This window comes from Parambassis ranga, chromosome 5, assembly GCF_900634625.1.
Source record: "Parambassis ranga chromosome 5, fParRan2.1, whole genome shotgun sequence".
NCBI lineage: Eukaryota > Metazoa > Chordata > Actinopteri > Ambassidae > Parambassis > Parambassis ranga.
Window position 1 is genome coordinate 5,118,296 of NC_041026.1, and position 6,000 is coordinate 5,124,295.

Sequence of the window (6,000 nt, forward strand, 5' to 3'; positions counted from 1 at the left end):
GTTGTCACATCTTGACTACTGCACAGCAGTCTGGTCCAATGCTTCTAAATAAAATTAAAAACACAGCTGCAAGTCTTGCTCTGCAGTGCTCAGGTACAGTGTGACTTGTCATGGATGAGAGTTGGAGATAGACTAGCTTGTAGCCTGATTCTGTTTTTAAAAAACATTTATACATCAGCTAAGCCTTCCTGTCTCTATTCTCAGCTGGTGCTTGCCAGTGAAGGTCACAACTACAGCACCAGACATGCTTTGAGAGGTGCCTTCAACCTACCCAAACCCAAATCAGACACTTTAAAAAGAACAGTGTTGTACAGAGCAATTGTTTACTGGAATAAACTCGGTGGTTTCTATCATCAGCAAAGAAAGTTTCAGGAAAAGGCTGAGAAAAGGTGTTTTACTCAAAGATATTTCTTTGGACTTTGGTTAACCTCTTAAAATGTTTAAAATCACAAAAACTTTTAGTCAGTCTGTTTTACAAACTATGATTCAGTTGTTTTTGCTGGGATTATTGTCTTTTGAACACTTGACTATGTATGTGTATGCTTATCGTGATGTGAATATTCAGATTAGCATAGCATAACTTTTAAATGTATACGTTGTAGTTTTTAATGTTCTAATTGTGGACCCCAGGAAGAATAGCTGCTGCTGAGGCAGTGACTAATGGGGATTTATAATAAACAAATAAACCAATAAACTAAGGGGGGCAGATGTGGTGCAAAGATGAGTAGATGTGGTGCTAACTTGGGCGGAGGTAGTACTAACAGGACCAGATGTGGTACTAAGGGGGGCAGATGTGGTGCTAAGAGGAGTAGAATCGGTACTAGTGGGGGCAGATGTGGTGCTAAGAGGAGTAGATGTGGCACTAGCAGGGGCAGATGTGGTGCTAACTTGGGTGTCGGTAGTACTAACTGGACCAGATGCGGTACTAAGGGGGGCAGAGGTGCTACAAAGGGGGACAGATGAGGTGCTAACTGGGGCAGATGTGGTGCTAACTTGGGTGGAAGTAGTACTAACTCTACCAGATGTGGTACTAAGGGGGGCAGATGTGCTACAAAGGGGGACAGATGTGGTGCTAAGTGGGGCAGATGTGGTGCTAACATGGGTGGAGGTAGTACTAACTGGACCAGATGTGGTACTAAGGGGGGCAGATGTGGTGCTAACTTGGGTGGAGGTAGTACTAACTGGACCAGATGCGGTACTAAAGGGGGCAGATGTGCTACAAAGGGGGACAGATGAGGTGCTAACTGGGGCAGATGTGGTGCTAACTTGGGTGGAAGTAGTACTAACTCTACCAGATGTGGTACTAAGGGGGGCAGATGTGCTACAAAGGGGGACAGATGTGGTGCTAAGTGGGGCAGATGTGGTGCTAACATGGGTGGAGGTAGTACTAACTGGACCAGATGCGATACTGAGGGGGGCAGATGTGCTACAAAGGGGGGCAGATGTGGTGCTAAGTGTGGTAGAAATGCTACTAAGGGGACCAGATGTGGTGCCAAGTGGGCCATAGGTGGTGCTAACTGTGGTGGCGGTAGTACTAACTGGACCAGATGTGGTACTGAGGGGGGCAGATGTGGTGCTAACTTGGGTGGAGGTAGTACTAACTGGACCAGATGTGGTACTAAGGGGGGCAGATGTGGTGCTAACTTGGGTGGCGGTAGTACTAACTGGACCAGATGCGATACTGAGGGGGGCAGATGTGGTTCTAAGTGGGGCACATGTGGTGCTAACTTGGGTGGTGGTAGTACTAATTGGAGTAGATGTGGGACTGAGGGGGGCAGATGTGCTACAAAGGGGGACAGATGTGGTGCTAAGTGGGGCAGATGTGGTGCTAACATGGGTGGAGGTAGTACTAACTGGACCAGATGCGATACTGAGGGGGGCAGATGTGCTACAAAGGGGGGCAGATGTGGTGCTAAGTGTGGTAGAAATGCTACTAAGGGGACCAGATGTGGTGCCAAGTGGGCCATAGGTGGTGCTAACTTTGGTGGCGGTAGTACTAACTGGACCAGATGTGGTACTGAGGGGGGCAGATGTGGTGCTAACTTGGGTGGAGGTAGTACTAACTGGACCAGATGTGGTACTAAGGGGGGCAGATGTGGTGCTAACTTGGGTGGCGGTAGTACTAACTGGACCAGATGCGATACTGAGGGGGGCAGATGTGGTTCTAAGTGGGGCACATGTGGTGCTAACTTGGGTGGTGGTAGTACTAATTGGACTAGATGTGGGACTGAGGGGGGCAGATGTGCTACAAAGGGGGACAGATGTGGTGCTAAGTGGGGCAGATGTGGTGCTAACATGGGTGGATGTAGTACTAACTGGACCAGATGCGATACTGAGGGGGGCAGATGTGCTACAAAGGGGGGCAGATGTGGTGCTAAGTGTGGTAGAAATGCTACTAAGGGGACCAGATGTGGTGCTAAGTGGGCCATAGGTGGTACTAACTTTGGTGGCGGTAGTACTAACTGGACCAGATGTGGTACTGAGGGGGGCAGATGTGGTGCTAACTTGGGTGGAGGTAGTACTAACTGGACCAGATGTGGTACTAAGGGGGGCAGATGTGGTGCTAACTTGGGTGGCGGTAGTACTAACTGGACCAGATGCGATACTGAGGGGGGCAGATGTGGTTCTAAGTGGGGCACATGTGGTGCTAACTTGGGTGGTGGTAGTACTAACTGGACTAGATGTGGGACTGAGGGGGGCAGATGTGGTGCTAACTTGGGTGGCGGTAGTACTAACTGGACCAGATGTGGTACTAAGGGGGGCAGATGTGCTACAAAGGGGGACAGATGTGGTGCTAAGTGGGGCAGATGTGGTGCTAACTTGGGTGGAGGTAGTACTAACTGGACCAGATGTGGTACTAAGGGGGGCAGATGTGCTACAAAGGGGGGCAGATGTGGTGCTAACTTGGGTGGAGGTAGTACTAACTGGACCAGATGCGGTACTAAAGGGGGCAGATGTGCTACAAAGGGGGACAGATGAGGTGCTAACTGGGGCAGATGTGGTGCTAACTTGGGTGGAAGTAGTACTAACTCTACCAGATGTGGTACTAAGGGGGGCAGATGTGCTACAAAGGGGGACAGATGTGGTGCTAAGTGGGGCAGATGTGGTGCTAACTTGGGTGGAGGTAGTACTAACTGGACCAGATGTGGTACTAAGGGGGGCAGATGTGGTGCTAACTTGGGTGGCGGTAGTACTAACTGGACCAGATGTGGTACTAAGGGGGGCAGATGTGGTTCTAAGTGGGGCACATGTGGTGCTAACCTGGGTGGTGGTAGTACTAACTCGACTAGATCTGGGACTGAGGGGGGCAGATGTGCTACAAAGGGGGGCAGATGTGGTGCTAAGTGGGGCAGATGTGGTGCTAACTTGGGTGGAGGTAGTACTAACTGGACCAGATGCGGTACTAAGGGGGGCAGATGTGGTGCTAACTTGGGTGGAGGTAGTACTAGCTGGACCAGATGCGGTACTAAGGGGGGCAGATGTGCTACAAAGGGGGGCAGATGTGGTGCTAACTCGGGTGGAGGTAGTACTAACTGGACCAGATGCGGTACTAAGGGGGGCAGATGTGCTACAAAGGGGGACAGATGAGGTGCTAACTGGGGCAGATGTGGTGCTAACTTGGGTGGAAGTAGTACTAACTCTAAGGGGGGCAGATGTGCTGCTAAGGGGGGCAGATGTGGTACTAAGGGGGGCAGATGTGGTACTTGCAGTGCTGGTTGGAACAAACGTAGTAGAGGGAGTTGTAGGAGGAGCAGACGTAGTTGAAATAGGTGGTGGACAGCTGCAGTTATTGTTTACTTCTGGATAAAACTCGGTGACAGTTGTGTGAAGAGGACATTGTGTTTCAGGAAACAGATCGAATTGTTCTCCCAGTTCTCTATAGAGCTCTGTCAAATTCTTAGTCTGTAGATATGTATTCAGTCCATCTTGGTTCTCGCCCCAGTGTGCACTTGCCAGCCATCTCTGCTTGCTGTTGCTGTTGCAGCAGAACGCTGTCCACATCTTGGAAGGAACATTGACCTTGTTTTTGAGGAGGGTGTTGCCGGGCACTGCTCCGATTACTACAAAGGCTTCTGTGTTATTATTGTTGTCATGGCACAATTGATCCATAACACATTTGACACATTGCTCCATGTTGTTCCAGCTCCTCTGGTTGAATGACTTTATCTGAGGAACAGCGTTGGTCAGAGTGAATGTAGAATTTCTGTCATTTACAGTCTGTCCATAAGAGCTTGGTAATAAATGTCCTCTGTCAAAACGTAACTGGTGTTTGTAATCAATGTCACCAGCCTGGTGGTTGTAGGACCCTGCTTCCCTCATATTCTTGTTTGCACGTGTGTCCTCAAGCTGTAACGGTGAAAATGCAAAAGCAGATTAAATGTTCAATTAGTTCAATAAGCTATGTAGAATAAACAGAATGAAAACATTTATGAACTGATAAATCGCCTACAATAACTGGAAACTGCTGTCAGGTCTGTGAGAATGGAGTCTGCACCACTATGTATCAAATATGATTATTATTAGGGAGGAACAAAGTCCACAGAAATAAAGGAAGCCAGAAATCTGCTGTGGAGGTGGAGGGTGGATGGTGACAGACCGTTACACATTAGAACCATAAGTAATAAACGCTGTCCTGAAAAATATATCACATGCTCTGTATCCATATGACCACAGGAGGGCACCACATATCATCATATAAGCCCTGAGGATGGGATATTATTTCAGTTGTATGAGTCAGTCAATTGTATGAAATGTTTAAAAATGTATCCCAAATATCTGATTGAAATTTTAATAAACAGTTGTTGGATAAAACTGAGAGGTGGATGCAGCATTTATGTGTAAAACAAACACACCTGTGGTTCAATCTTCCACCTGGGATTCTTGGGTCTTCCACCATCACATCCTGTGTACCTGGAGGCAGAAAACACTGGAATCTTGTTCTTGGTGTCATAAACCGTCACAAAGGTTCTGTTGTTATTTAAAGTCTGGCAGATGACTTTGTATCGGTTCTGGTCCTGGATGGTCCCGTTCTCTAAGACTTCTGGGATACGTGGTGGAGTTTGTTGAAGGAAAAACTCTGAACAGTCCATCACTGAATCCAACACTTCAGATCCAGTGGGACTGATGGACAGAAGCAGGACAGCAGAGAGAAGGAGGAGGAGGAGGCCCTGCACCTTCACTGAGGCCATGGTCCAGATCTGTAACATCAGTTTAGAAGAGAATTAAATAATTTATTACAGTTCAGCAACTTCATGGACTTACAGGTGATAACAAAAACTTTCATGTCACATTAATTGTGAATTGTGAAACTGTTGTTAAAGGTAGGGTAGGAGATTTTGAAAACTCAGTGAGAGTCAGCCAGATTTCCAAAGTAAACACACGCCCCTTTCTCTCGGAGCTCACCCTGAAGCCAACCCTCCCAATCACATGGACGCGCATTACCTGAAGACGAGCTGCGGTCTGTGACTTCGGCCATCATGCACGTACCTCTCTGGTGCGCGAAGAGCAGGAAGAGAGTGACGACCAGCCAATACTCCGCGCAGGGTCCACCCGGAGGATTGGCTGATGTTTTTAGTGTTTTATAGCTTCCACAGATGATTCTGTGGAGAGCTCTAAGAGCGCAGGGGAGTGGGGTGCCCAGCCAAGACAAGATGCACCCTCCCCGGGCAGCAGGGAGCAATGATCGTCCCTCTCCCTGTCCATTCTGTCACTCCTCTAATGGCTCTCGTCAAGCTTTGACCGGGCAAGTATTAAAAGTAAAGCCAGAGCATCGGCATCATGACTAAGGCTCATTATAGAAACACAGCTGGCAGCGTGACACCACCTCCATGCAGAGTCTGACCTCACATCAGTCCAGCACTGTGCTCATCACATGGAACAAGGAACTACAGACACTGTAGAAATGTAGTGGAGGAGAAACTACAGGTAACAGCTGCAACATGGAGTGGAGTAAAAGTATAAAGTATGCACCATTATTTTTACTTAAGTACAGTAACGAAG